This window comes from Eschrichtius robustus, chromosome 12 (genome assembly GCF_028021215.1).
Source record: "Eschrichtius robustus isolate mEscRob2 chromosome 12, mEscRob2.pri, whole genome shotgun sequence".
Classification (NCBI taxonomy): Eukaryota; Metazoa; Chordata; class Mammalia; order Artiodactyla; family Eschrichtiidae; genus Eschrichtius; species Eschrichtius robustus.
Window position 1 is genome coordinate 19,497,178 of NC_090835.1, and position 15,323 is coordinate 19,512,500.

Sequence of the window (15,323 nt, forward strand, 5' to 3'; positions counted from 1 at the left end):
AATTTATTTTAGCGTATACATAAATAGCTAGCAATTTTCCATGAGACAGCCTAATGAAAATGATGCCGATGAAATTGTCTATACTATGAGGAGTGACAGAGACGAGTTATTATTGGGTGAGTGCTAAGACGCATTGAACTGGCCATCATATCTTTGAACTTTTGAACTGCTACTTGTTCTGCGTGATTTATTGATTTTGCTATCTCTCTGTTTAGCTCAACTTTAGTTTTTGCCCAGCAGTGCAGATAAGTGGCATAGGAGATTTAATTTCATGGGTATTTGGGGTTAAAACCTATCTTTAAGAAGAATGCTAAACATGTTTTAATAAAACATGAGTTGCAGGGGTTTTAAGTTTCTGGATGATAGAGACCTGATAAGGACCAAAGCAGTGTAGAGGCCAGCCCAAGGGTTCCAGTCTGGGGAAGCGCCCTTTTTCTGAGCTCTGGAAGTTTCACCGGGGCCACGTGCATTTTCCTGGCTCCATCAGCCCGACTGTATCCTTAATTGCGTGTATCATTTCTTCCCCTGCCTGTGCCCGGTCGCTCACATCCCGTGTTTTGCAGGGGTGGTTCTGGGGTTTGTGCAGGCAGCAGCGAGGTGCCTCTCCTCCCCTCCGTGTGCACCGAGGGCTGGCCGCTCTTTAAACACCCTCGTTTTGGCGGATCTCTTAGGGAAACTGCTTTCAAGAGCAGCCACGGCTCTCACCTCCGGGATACAGACATGGAAGCTCGCTCTGCGTTGGGGCCAGGCTGGCTTACAGCTGCTCCCCCCTCTCCAGATCCGCTCTCTGCCGTGCTCATCTGCGCTGCTGTCCTCCTCAGCCCGCCCTGACCTTGGCGGGGGATGTTTCCCTCGATGCTTGGGGAGGGCGGTGGGAATCTCGTACTGAGTGACGCTGGCCAGAGAGCAGCCTTACTTTTTATTGTTGTCTTTAGGTCTGCAGAACTTTTCTTAAACATGTAACATCTTAGGAACTCATTCTCGATTATTTTTTTTGTTTGATTAGCTAATTTCTGAAGGATGACTTGACCACAGTATTTTTTGCTTGCTTTTTTTCTTTGGGGAGGAGGGTTGGAGGAGGTGGGAAAGAGCTTTCTCACGTAAAAGGAACCATCCTAGAAATTCCAGGTAATAAATTTTCAGGCGCATGAATGGTTAAGATTCTTCACTCAGTAACACAGTATGTGAATGTGGAATTTTTATGAAGGTAACAGTCTCTTTCTTTAAAAATCTGATTATATTTAGAAGGTACTTTTCAATGACCAAGTAATTTTAACCTTCAGGGAGAGATTGGGGTGGGGGAATGGGAGGAGGTGAGTAAAGGAGGCTGGGATCTTTGCAAGGGTTTGAAAATTCACATCCCCTTTAATGATTAAACTGGCAGTATCTTTATTTGGATGTTAAAAGCTTTTTCTTACATTGCAAACATTCTCAGCAAATTTACAGTCAGATATTTGGAAACAGCTAACACTTAAAAAAAAAAAAAAAAAGAGGGAGGAGGAGGGCCTGTTTGAACTAGGAAACAAAATTAGTGGGAATGACTAAAAGGACAGGACTGACCCCAACACCATTAGCCGGGGGGGAAAAAAAAATTCCATTTCATTGCAACTATGTTATTGTTTACTTTACCATACACATCCTAATATGGTTACCTCCCTGTCAGAGGCGGCCAAGCCCAGGGGTTGAGAGGCCCCCTCCGGGAGAAAGCTCCTAACTGCCTCTCAGACAATAAGAAACAAACGGTACAACTCCACAAAAGGCTTCCCTGAAAATAAGTGTCAAATAAATCCTACAGAACTCTCGCTTCTGCCACTGAGCTCTGTATACGCAAACCTGTTTTTATGCCATTGCTGCCAGGGCTGAGCTGCATTTGTTTGGAAATAAGCCATTGCATTTTCTTTTTTCCTTTTTTTTTTTTTTTTTTTCTTTTCTTTTCTTTTCTTTTTTTTTCTTCTCACTTCATCTGAGGGCTCTGGATTAATTCCTTGAGACATATCTTTGCATACATGTCTCGTGAGTTATGTTTCCTGGAGCCTTTTACTAGGAACATTAAGGTAAGAATGTTGATTTAGCCCGGGACCTTTGTCACTCAAAGTAATGCTCATCAGTGATATAGACATTGTAAAGAAATATTGCGGAGGTCTTTTGTGGTCCCCCTCCCAAACGGAGAGGTGCAGTTGCTTTTAATTGTCATGCATGGATTCGGGGGGGGGGGGGTGGGAAATGCCACCAGTTGTGGATGAGATGCAGCAGAGGTGTACTCACTGGTGTAAACACTGGTAAAGACACCCCGATCCTGTGGCAGCCACAACAGTTCCACGAGAAGGCTTTTCCCGTTGTTTCTTCTAATTCTTCTCTACTTGTGGTGTTTCTTTCTTCTTCCTCTTTTTTTTTTTTTCCCCTTCAACTCTCCTGATCTTTCCCAAATCCTCATGGTCTTGAGGCTTGCCTGTTATTATCTGCAACTCCAGAACAAAGGTAGGTTGCTTCACTCTGTGCTTCGGGGGAGGGCCAAGTTATTTTGGGAGGGATGTCTTCCTAATGCATGAGTGGCTGACCTAAAAGGGGGGTGGGGGGGGAGATCATGCCTAGAGCCGGAGGGACGAGAGAACATGCACTGTGGCAGTTTTTATGTAGTGGAGTTTATCTTTATGCAACTTAAAGAAGCAGCAACATCTTCGGTTAGAATGGACTGTGTGTAGCTCCTGAAATTCTACACTTGATGTCACTGATGTGTGTATATTGCATTACCAAACCGGGGTTCAGACATTTGGGGATACTTGAATCTATGACAGCAGATAAGGTTTTCTGATTGGCTTCTACATCCAGTTTATCAACATTAAATAAAGGAGCTAGGATTTTTTTTTTTTTTCTTTTTCTTTTCTTTGGAATTTTAATGTAAAGGTGTGAGTGTTTGGGTGACTGGCATATGTACTTTTTTTCGTTCTTTCTTTTTTTTTTGGTCTAATTGCTTTAATTCCCTGGGCACCTTCACTTATTTCTCAATGATTGTGTTCTCTCATTTTGCGTAATCTGGTGCTCTGTTAGCGCCAAGGTGGAGGTTGGCTGTTTTTAACTAATTGTGCCTTGCTGGGTGGCAATACAATAGAAAGAGTACAGACCACAGGAAATTCGTCTCCACCTGAAAAAGGGACTGGAATACAGTGTGCAGATTCATAATGGAAAACGAGCAAATTAAGCCTTAGTGAGGGATATTAACAGGCTATTAATCATAATAAATATGTTGGGCAGTGTTGGGTTTGCATTCTATAGTTTTCAGTTTAAAATAAAAATCAAAGTCGGTGATTAGAAGAGGAAATAGTTCTTTGGCTTGTGGGAGGCTGGGCTATACTTGTTCATTAGTTCAAACCACATTAAAAGTGAGCAGTTTGTTCCAGAATCAAGTACATCGTTCCCGAGCAGATTTGAATACATCCCCGTCCAAATGCAGCCTCGGGTTCATGCCACGATTGCTTGGCTTTTTCTGAGCATCTCCGCTTCAGCACGGAACTCGAGTGCTAAGAATTTTATTTGACATTATTACATTGCTCGCACATTCCTGCTGGTTTCTTGGCTGTGGATCGTCTCTGTGCATGCACTGTAGCCCCGTCAAGGTGAAGCTCTTTGAAAAATAAAAATCCAGTGCATTTAACTAAAATGAGCTTGAACAGCCTCAAAGTTTGTATCTTAGAAAGCTGCTAATTATGCTTGTCGTAAAACATATCTGAGTGGAAGGTTCTGAGTCCAAACAGAATCGAGGGCTGCTTTAGAAATATAACTGTAGTCTGTGCTTTTAAAGAGGTTTATTTTTACTTTGGGGCCATGGAGGGGGTGATTGGAATTAGTAGCCTTTAATTAGACGGGGAGATATTCAAATTTTACAGGGATTTATGTTAGAACATGGAATGGCGGTGGCTCTTTCCTCATTATGAATCCTCCCTGCACATAATGAGGTTCATCATTAGTTGATGGAGTGAATTTGCCCTAGCTCTACCTTGAAAGGCACATAATTTACATACTACTTCAGAGCCTAAGCTTTAATGGATTCCTCGATGAATAAAATGAAAAGCTACTTTCTTTAAATTTTTGAACACTGTTTAGATAATACGATTTTAATAAGACATTCAATTTGCTTGTTAAGTATATTTGAAAGTGCCTTTTTTTTTTCTTTTTGGGAAAAACATATTTTGGCTTGCCTTGCTGTATATCACAGTGGATGGTTACCCTCACAGATAAATCAGAGAACCTATGGGGTACATTGTAAAGAAAATGGGGAGAATCTTAGGCAGAGAGCTATTTTTAACACGTGAGCCTCAAGCTTATCGATTTTTGTGTAGAAACTCTTCTGACATGAAATGATTATAACAAAAAGGTTGGAAAACAAGCTTATATAATTTGTGTATGGCTTTGCATATCTAAAATGTGCGTGCATGTTCATTCCAGCCAAAGCTGACAAAATAGCTAGCTGCACCTTCTGATTTATTTTAATGATGGCAGAACAGGAAGTTCCTTGGTGCAGCTGCATGCTTGAAGCTGCTTCGATGTAGCTGTGATTCAATGAGGGGACACGGAGCTGGAGGCCGTCTAATGGGTTATCAGGTCATCAGCTTAGGAGCGCTCTGGTCTACCCCATAAATTCAGCAAGTTTTCTGGCTCTGTCACTCTTCCGCCTTTTAGTTGGAATGCGGAGAAAATCAGCTTTGACTTGGCGTGATTTGAACACGGATGTCTTTTCAATAAGTGGGGGGGGGGGGGTTTGGTAATAGCATGTTATTGAACATGTCCTTTGCTTGTTGGGGACAGGTCACCCCGGCATTATTATCACGGCTGCAAGTGGAAACAGGTTTCTGGTGGTTTGTCACATTCAGGAGCAGGGAAGGTGTCTTGAGTATAAGCGAAGCCTTGTTTTGATAGAATGCTTTATTACCTGAAAATGATCAGCATATATTAACATTAATAGAATAGTCCATGTCATTCTTTTTTAGGTAATTTACCTCTGCTACAGACCTGTCTGCCGGAAAAGAAAAAAAAAATCTTCCTCTCTTCTAAAACATATATTTGTTTAGAGAGTTTTCACTGAAGTGTACATGACAATTACAGCTGTTCATTAACAAAATTGGGTATTTGTTTTAAACTTTAACCAATCACTTTGATATGCTAATTATGGTGTAATTTAATTTGAGCCCTGTAATGATGATGCCGTTATTATGGACATAAATGATGCAGTTAAGCTGAGAGTAATCTCATTTGCATACTGTACATGCCAGTAAATTAAGCCCTTTCTTCGACTGCTTCAGCTTTAATTTTCCACTTCTTTTCACACAGCTCCTTTTCAGCCCCTCTCTTATAAGCCCACTTTGTAATAGTCCTGATGACTGTTTGATGTGAAGAGTTTCTGCACCACAATAATGCAGGACAGAAGATGTAACATTTAAAGGATTCATTATCTTGCTGAGTGTTCCTTTAAGAAGGAAGGATTAGAGAGGGTGAGGGGAGACAAAGTGTCCTTTCCATGGGATACGGCAGCCGTGTCTCCCCCCCCCTCCCCTCCCCGTTAAACTCAGACGTGGGACCTCTTACTTATAAATGTTCTCCCACCCCACCCCGGTACCGTAGTTTACTGTCACAAATTGTGTTGCGTTCAACAGCAGTGAACTTCATGTGACGGCTGATTGTAATTACCCCATGCTAGTTGGAGGGAAAGTTTAATTTAGCCCACATACTACAGCTCTTCAAATCTGGGCTTATATAGATGAGATTATAATTTTGAAACAATTCCGAAATAGACTGACTGCCATTTTCAAAAGGAACTTTTTTTCCCTCCCGTCTGCCTTGATTGTCAAGAAACTACGAGTTTCAGCTAGTTGTATGAGAATCCTCACAACTGCACACGGATGTCCTCGGAGTGGAAGCCCCTGGCCGCTGCCCTCCGTGAGCCAGGAGACCCGCTCGGTGGCTTTCCGGGGCCTGGGCGAACCAGTGACGGCTCCGGTGATCCATCTGAACCAAAGAATGCTCAGGGCATAACTAAACTCTTCTAACTGGTGAGCGGGCTCTCCCGTGGCTTGTGCTGAGGCCGGTGGGAGTTGAGTGGGTGTAATGGAGAACTGAATTTAGCTCTGGCTTTTAAAGAGGGTCAGAGGCCTAAAAATAGTTCAAACTGCTTCACTCTCCTGCAGGCTACTTCCTCGACAAATGGGAGAGTATTAAGAAAGAGAAATAGGCTGTGTCCATCCTCATGTCTTGGAACTGAAAGTCTTGCCCTTCCTTCCGAAGGGTTTTCCAGTCCTCTACCCCTCGACCCAAAGTTTTGCCAATTGATGTGCATCCCTTCCCCCAAGCCGTCCTGTGTCGGGAGCCTCCTTTGCTAGTATCCTGGCAGGCAGGCAGGTATGGCCATGGCCAAGGGCACATGTGGCTTCCTCGGCCTGGTAGCAGTGACAATAGGGAATTTCTGCCTCACTTCGGAAGTCTTGACGGAGGTGAACATCTCTTCTCCCAGTTGTTTCTGAATGAAGCAGATGCTGCCACCACACTGTTGATATGATGTCAGGCTGTTTGTTTCAAAACAGTTTGAACTTAATGAAAAGTATAAACCCTGACGGGCTTTTTCCTCCCTTTTCTGTAATTTCAAAATTACCGTAGGATGCCAAGGTGTGCAAAATGCTTGTAAACATACTTGTGTGTGGCTATCATTCTGTATCCAATATTGTATTTTTCCAAAATGGGAAACCTTTTTGTTTTCAGTATAATCTAGGGAGAATAGGGGAAAGGAGATACGATTTTGTGCCATACTGTAGGACTTCTGCATTTTTATTAAACAACAGAGACTAGACTTCCTTCGTTCAAACAAAGCTCCCAACTAAGCAGACATTCCCGCTGTGAAACTTCCTATTTTTAGGAAGGTGAGTAAACAAAGAATGAAGTACCATAAGAACATAAGCTCCTTGAGGGCCAGGTATATTTATCTGAATTTCCAGTACTCGGAATCGTGCCTTGCATGTAGTAGGTGTTCAAGATGTCGTTCCTGATTGAAATCAGTCTGCTTACTCCTGTGGGCTTGTGAGCATCAAATGAGAAAATGAGGAAGAAAATGCTCTCTAAAATAAAGACTTTAAATATGCTTGATGGTGTTTAGATGGTAAACCCCATCAATCCATCCTTCCTCTGGCCCCTCCCCTGTGTGGGAGCCACTCACAAGGGTTTACAGTTAGGCAGAAGCAATCCGAGATGGGAAGCACTTCAGCCCAGATTATTGATGAATACCTGTAATGATAACGATAGCAAGTAGCAGGTATTGAGCAACAGCGATGGGCCAGGCACGGTAGTAAGTGCTTGTCATAGGTGATGCTCCCGAATTCTCCCAACAACTTTTCCGGGTAGGCACTGTTAGTTTCATCTTTTTATTCTTTTTTATTTGTTTTTAATTGAAGTAGAGTTGATTTACAATATTATGTTAGTTTCAGGTGTACAGCAAAGTGATTCTGTTATACATATGTATGTATATTGTATTCTTTTTCTCGATTCTTTTCCTTTATAATTTATCGTAAGATACTGACTATAGTTCCCTGTGCTGTACAGTAAATCCTTATTGTTTATCTCTTTTATATATGGTAGTGTGCATCCATTAATCCCATACTCCCAGTTTATCACTACCCCACCCCCACTTACGCTTTGGTAACCATAAGTTTGTTTTCTATGTCTGAGAGTCTGTTTCTGTCTTGTAAATAAGTTCATTTGTACTGTTTTTTAGATTCCGCATGTAAGTGATACCATGTAATCTTTGTCTTTGTCTGACTTTTCACTTATATGACAATCTCTGGGTCCATCCATGTCACTGCAAATGGCATGATTTCATTCCTTCTTATGGCTGAGTGATATTCCGTTGTCTACGTGTACCACATCTTCTTTATCCATTCATCTGTTGATGGACGTTTAAGTTGCTTCCACGTCTTGGCGATTGTAAATAGTGCTGCAGTGAACGTAGGGGTGCATGCATCTTTTCGAATTAGAGCTTTCGTCTTTTCTGGGTATGTGCCCAGGAGTGGGATTGCTGGATCATATGGTAGGTAGATCTGGTTTTAGTTTCTTAAAGGAAACTCCGTATCGTTTTCCATATAGTGGCTGCACCAACTGACATTCCCACCGGCAGTGTAGGAGGGTTCCCTTTTCTCCACGCCTTCTCCAGCATTTATTATTTGTAGCATTAGTCTCATCTTTTGGATGTGGCCGCTGTGATGAAGATGTAGCTCCAGGTCCCACAGCTGTAGGGCTGGAACCAGGACTTGCCCTCCTTCAGGAAAACTCCAGGGTGCTCACTCCTGGCCACTGCACTTCAATCCTGGTTTTCACTGTAGGTACACACACGCTCTCTATCGTAATATCTAGTGTTAGTATGTAGTGTGTGCAGAAGTATATACCATGTCACTCTATCTTAAGTGTGTTTTATACATGCATTTCTTGAACAGCTGCAGCTAACGCTTCACATATTTCATTTGCAAAGAGGCCTGGCAAGGTAACTCTTATTTGTCCCTACTTACTGATGACAAGACTGACCTTCACTCAGATTAAATAACTGGCTTACACAAACTGGGCTCCGAACCCAAGCCCATCTGCCTGCACGGCCCTTGCTTACTTAATCACCACTGTATGCTCCCCACTAAGTTGTATTCCTTGAGATCATTTTGTGCTGCTAAGATAGTTAACTTATTTTTGAGTGCCTGTGGTATTTGAGGTCTTTCTTATTTATTTTATATTCTGGGGATTTAGACTTTAAATGTGTGCTCTAAATAACTGAGACATCTCCTAATTCCCCAGTTATAGTGTGATGTCAATTCCTGGCAGGAAGCCAACTTGCCGTCACACCTCCCCCCGCCAGCCCCAAACATATAAACTAGAATGTTGTTAAATTCTTTTTTTTTTTTTTTTTTCCTTGGGGGAGGAAGATGCTATGCTGCTTCCTTCCCTGTGATTGAAGCCGTTTTTACTTTTATCTTGACAGGTGACAGACTGAGTATCAGCTGTAGAATTTACACATATGTGGGTCTATAGATGTTTGCGTGTATCCCCATGGACATGTGCAGATTCATAGCTTGTAGTCTTCCTCATCTGTATTGCAGGCCACACGTAGAGAAAGCAGTGAGGCCATTTCAAGGGAACTGGCCACTTCCTTGTCCTAATCCTCCTCTCCCAGCACTGTCCCTCTGCCCCACATCTCAGCATTCCCACATCAGGCGTCTAAAGTGATAACGGTATGGATGGTATCCTTTTCCCTTGTATTCAGAAACTCTTCCAGAATCTTGAAATGCCTTTAGGCCTGCACTGTCCAGTATGGGAGCCACTAGACCAGAAGTGGCTGCTGAGCCCTTGAAGTGCGGCTAGCCCAAATCGATGTGCGAAATGTGTAAGATACACACTGAAGTTCAAAGGCTTAGTTTACAAAAGAGAATGTAAACCACCTCATTACTAACTTTTATATTGACTGTATGTTGAAATTAAAACATTTTGGCTATATTAGGTTAAATGAAATATATTAACGTAACTCCCACTCTTTGTCTTTACTGTTTTAAACGTGACGAATAGATATCTTTAACTGCATGTACGGTTTGCATTTGTGGGTCTCATGTTTCTGTGAGACAGTGCAGCTCAGTATGTACATCCTGCCTCTCTGTACATGAGGACTAGTAGACGGGTAGGAGGGGGGCAAATATTTATCCCCCAAATGGACGGAGAGCTGCAGTGAGCTTGCTCCACAGGGGACCTGGCCTGCAGCAGAGGCTCAGGAAATATTTCGGGGTGCAACCCTGGATGGCAGTGTTTCTACATGGAAGACACTAAAGAAATAATCCCTTCGGTTGTTTCAACACCTTCTCCTTCCTAATCGCATTGGGGATATTGCACTTACCCGTACTGTTTCAAAATACTTGGACTTGCAGAGTGTTTCTATACCCAGCTGTAGTGCCCTTGACACCAGTAGATCTTGGCTCATCGACCCTAGTGACTCCATTAGCATAGGTCATCAGAGAGAAGAGAATGGGGTTCCTTGAATGTTCCAGATGGCTCTCTGTGCTGGGCTTTGGTAACCCGCAGGAGCTGCCACAGGGGTCCCTGGTGCCCCAGGCCCCTATTGGGGCATTTCTCTTATTCTCTTATTAGATGCATTTGTCCCTTTGATACTCTCCGGTACGTATTCTTTACCTAGCACAGGCGTATCCTGCCTTAAGTCAGCTTTACGTGTAAGTACAGTTGTATTTTCAAGATAGAAACAACACGCTGTGAATGTCCATTATTCAACAAATGTTGATGAGGAACCAGTATCATTAGGCGTGGTGGGCTCCCTGCCTTCAGAAAGCTCATTCAGTGTGTAGACAAGTAAGCAATGTCGTAGATAACTTCAACTTAAGTGAAGTCAGTGATTGCTGGATTGGAGCTATGTTGTTTGCCTTACAAAAAGATTATTTGGATTTTTTTTTTTTTTTTTTTAGAGGATTCATAATCAGTAGCCCTTAAAGAGACATGCAGTCCCCCATTCTATTTATTGTACAGGTGATCTAGGGAAAACATGATTGTAATTGTAAATCTTCAGTAACCCCTGTGGAAAAGTGAGCTACACACTTAAAAGTTTTTTTTTTCCCCCCCCACCCCTAAACAGCCATCCCAGTTCTTAAAAACCCAGGGAAGCCTGATCTGCAATCTTTTCTAAGATTTGTTTTTTCCCCCATCAGCATAGATGGAAGCCTTCACTGGAATGAACATATGGGAATTATAGCTGTCACCTCATCCATTAAAAGCAGGCATTCAAGTGGAATATTATCCCACTTTACTTTTCGGTCCTTAAGAAGTCAAGGGACAGGGTATTAGATGTGAGATGGCCTTAGGAAGACTGGGGCCTGGCAAAGATCAGTCCCCAACACGAAATGTGCCCACTTCCATGTTAAGTGCTGAAATTGTTCACCTATCCCTCTGCCCTTATCTGCCGTGAAGCTGCAACTTCATTAGTATCAGTTGGTTTTTAGGGTGTTTATATCTCTGGGCCACTGGCTCCCGGCGATGATTATTGCTTGAAATTTTCCATACACTGCTTCCGTTTTCAATCACCCTACCCCAATTGGCCTAACATCGACTCTTTGAACTTCACAGGGGAATCATGTTAATGGTAAATTCTGCCCTTTGCATAACAGAGGAGGAAAATGCCTTCAGCTGTCTGTGCTAAACGGTTCTTTGTAGACCCCTTGGAGAGGAGCGCCTCCACCCCTACATCAGCCCCGCCTTCCAGCAAATCATCTTCTAAACGGAAGCAAACAGCTGTGCCTGGGGATGTCCTTGAGGCTGCAGAACTTCGCAGGCAGTGCAACTTGCAGCTCTAAGGTTTTGAAGGGCAGCCCTACCCCTCCTCAACCCCTGCCCCTCTTAGGTTGTTGCTGTCCCTTCTTCTGCAAGGACGGGTTCTGGAAAAACAGCCTTGGGTCCTCCTGGGTTGTCCGTTTTGCCAGGTGGCCTCAGATGCAGAAAGTGAGGTGTGCTGATTGGATTAATTTACAGTTGGACTATGATGAATGGTTCGTCTCCTTTTACTGTGTTTTGGTTTGAGGTATTTGGCCCTAAGAGCATTTGGCAAATCTTCCTGTTGTCCAAAAAGATTTTTTGTGTTTTGATTTAATAGTTCAAGCCTTTTAAGTTAAAAAAAAAAAAAATTGTTTTTGGCGTCGCTTCAGTTATACATACGAAAGGTATTTCGAGGACTTGTAATTAGAGGCAGACCCTTCTGTCTCCATCTCTCCAAATTGATATGCAGGAAACAGCACTACCCAACATTCTGGAAGTAAGCTTGTACCACTAAAGGTCAGTAATGGTTGTATAAAAGCTAAGGCTAGTAGTGGCTCTAACATCCAAGACGAGAACTGCAATCCCAGAGAACGTACAGAACAGGAACCCCTGGGAAAAGAGCAAAAATTCTGTCATGTAATGATGTTTGATTTGGGGTAAAAGGAACACTGATGTACCAAAGCCTTAAATTCTCTTTCTGATCCTGTTTTTATGCATTCTAAACGTTTTTTTAGCTACCCTCCTTGTTGTGTTCCCAAAACGTACACGTCCTCATCCTCTCTTGTCCTTCATGGCATCTGCAGTAATCAGTTGGGGGGTACAGTCTATAAAATCTACCTCGTGCTCTAACGTTTATTTCAACCTTGGTAGGCTGTGGGCTTCCGCATCCTTGGATCCATCCCTCTCCTTCAGAGTGCTGTCAGGGGCTCTTTTTCTTATAACTTTGGAACCATTTTTCTTTTTGGAATTCTATTTTCTATATTCATTTTTTAAGATCTCTTGATGTGGACAAGATTCCTCCCTTAGAGAAAGCGTATTTATTTGTTTCAGCTTTTGTTTACTACCATGCAGATGACATGGAGCATGAGGTCAGGGGTCCTGTAGAGCGATCGCCAGCAGATGGGTGGGATAGCTGTTACTACTTCTCCCCTCTGTCACTTCTCACAGCAGACATTGCTAATCAATCCCAGCACGCTTTCTCAGCAAGCCTGACTGTGGCCTGTGAATCTTTCTTTTAAAGAGTGCCAGCCTCTGCTAATCGATACAGTGCTTGGCATGAAATCTCTCTGCCCAGTTTGGTCTGTTAGGTTTTACTGTATGTGAATTTGGTGGATTGTATGCTATTACTACATGGTGGCACATATTTTATCTTAATACTGTCAGATTCCTTTTATATTATCTCAGTTTGCTAAGCCACTTACACCTTCAGAGTTAGCTTTTCGGACACACGCTTTTTTTCAGATGTAATCTAGGATACACTAGACAACTCCCAGAAATTCCTTTCAAGGTGATGATTCTGAAGTAGGCCAAGTACCAATTCCCCTTTGAGCTATATAACTCTTTTTCAGGTACAGAATTTCTTGTGCATGCAATTGAAGGATCACCCAGGAGATGGACGTGGCCTTCGTGCAGGAGATAACATGGAAGTATGGACTTTTTGCCCTTTGGCAAATTGTCTCGTCCTCTCATTCTAAATTTCTGGGATTCTAGGTCCTGACACCCCATGTTCTTTGGTGTCTCCATTAGAACACAATCCAGTTTAGAGTCCTCTCAAATTATTTATGCGCCAGAAAGGGAAAAAAATAGGCTTTCTCTATCTACACATCTTGTCTTGTTTACTTGTTTTTCCTAGAATTAAAAAAAAAAAAAATTCATATTTTTAAAACTTTGCCTGGTAGATAATGCTTCCCATCTATTAATTGTTTTCTAATGCATAAGATGAAATTTGTAGTGTCCAGAACTTATTCCAAAATAACCACTAGGTCACTGAGTTGGTGTGGTCTCTCTCCTACCCCCACCCCTTTGGATATTTGTGATAAATTAATTCTCTCTTGAAAGATTAGAAGAGCTCTCCTAGTTTTCTTATAATGTAGCTGTAGGTGGGTTGGTTCTTCCTTAAGTATTTGTGTCATCAGAAGTCTTGTTTTTCAATCCCTTGAACTTATAATGTAAAAAGGAGAATCAGTTCATTTTGTTTCCCTTGACTGTGAAGAAAGAAGTGTATTTGCAGGTGTTATGATGCCTAAACATTACTGTGCTTATGTTTAGTTGTTTTTTAAAAATTTTAAAGCCTACATCTTCACTTTTCCATGTCAGGATGAGTAAAATTGATTCATGGTTCTTTTACGTAAAGAAGCTATTTTAAACCAAATTGTCCCCATTGACAGAAAAGGGGGACTTTTGCTGTCAGTTGCAGAAATGTGGTTTTTCACCAAAGCAATCTATTACTGAACCAGAGTGGATTTGCAGACTTGCTTTTTAAAAGAAAAATATCCTTGTATGATTAAAGAGGAGAGCAAAAAACAAGTATCTGGATAGTCAGAATCTACTGGGATTTTTTTCCCTCGCTCTGGCAAGCCTGCCATACTTGTAGGTGTATCTCAAATGGAACAGAATGTGTGAAAGCCATTTAAATGATTATTTGATAATTTAATAAAAGAAAATGCTTCAAGCCACCGCACCCCTCCTACAGTTGATAAGTGATGCCACCTACTGTGAAAATATTTTACAAAACACTTTCGTTTGGAATCAGTATCAAATAGTGATTTTAAAATAAAACATGTGTAGAGTTTTCTCTTGGCTCTTCCCAGTTTTGAGAGCAGACTGTCAGCTCGCCACCCTTGAGTTTATGTCCCATCTTTTTTCCTCCCCCAGATATGACTCTACCCACAGGTTTGGCTTGGCAGGTTTTATCTATTGGTTTTTAGCTAGGGATGGACTCAATATATTTGTATTTAATTTTTTTTTCTTGCGTGGTAGTTGCACTGAGCACTTAAAATACTATCTGTTCACTCTCATAGGGGAAGCAGATGCGTTGTTACCCCCTCCTGTGTCTTTGTTTTGAGGGGGCAGGATGTTAAAGATTTCAGCCTTTCGTGTGTATGAGACGCACAGTGCTGACTCTGAGGGCAATTTTGTGTGCCCAAGGCATTCTACTCTACAGGTATAACGTTCTTGGCACCAGAACAACTCAGAAGCACCACATGCCTTTATCATTTCACTGGCTAGTTCTCTGCTTGTGCTCTCTGAGAAACTGGTTTAAAGAACAACAGCAAAAACGGTCTATTTAAAAAGTTGCACAGTTTGCTCGGCGTCTCTGAACACTTCACAGCCACGTGGCGACGATCTTGTAAGGCTGCAGCGTTTGCAGGGTTGCCTCGTGCCTTTTTCTTCCTTTCACCCCCGCCCCCTCCCCGGCACTGTCTGCACTGGCTCCTGCTAGCGTTCCACGCAGCCCTGCTGTTTGGGGCACCTTGTGGAACTCCAGGCGGCCTTAGGAGCTCTCATTGTGAGCAGCAGGTTTGCAGGGGGTCCTGAAGGCTGCAGCATCTCAGAGATGATCTGAGCTTGACACAAAGTGGCGCAATTATCCAGAAGCCCTTGATGAAGCCGTAGCCCTTAATTTAAGGAGGATACTCAAAGTGGTCGCGGAGGATTCCAGAACTGAAAAGAACAGACTGCCCTGCCCCTGCAGATTACTTCTTATTGTTGTTATTGTTTACTAGACAGTGGACACCTTAATGACATGGGTCAGAGAACCCACTGCAACTGATCCAACTTCTGGCCTTTTTTTTTTTTTTCTCCTTAAATTTTAAAGCTCTTTTGGTGACATTGACTAGAAAATAGCGGATAGAAAGAGACATGGCTGATTTGCATATTCTGCAAAGATATCGTGGAGCCGTATGATGAAATCGGAATAAGTACAGAGATTTTGAGAACCGTTTTTTTCTGACAGTATTCCACATTAAGTATATACTTAAGCAGTAATGACTCTGAAC

At 42.3% G+C, this 15,323-nt stretch overlaps 1 protein-coding gene across 8 annotated transcripts in view; it reads left to right on the forward strand.

Moving 5' to 3' along the window:
- The window catches only part of FOXP1 (forkhead box P1), a 586,136-nt gene that overhangs the window by 311,657 nt on the left and 259,156 nt on the right, over nt 1-15,323 (forward strand). Inside the window, exon 1 of one of the 8 annotated variants that reach the window (XM_068557269.1) lies at nt 2,036-2,054. The exons of the other annotated variants lie outside the window; for them this stretch is intronic. The gene's annotated coding sequence lies outside the window, so the exon portion shown is untranslated. Of the gene's footprint in view, nt 1-2,035; nt 2,055-15,323 lie in introns of those variants that run through there. 8 annotated transcript variants of the gene reach the window in all.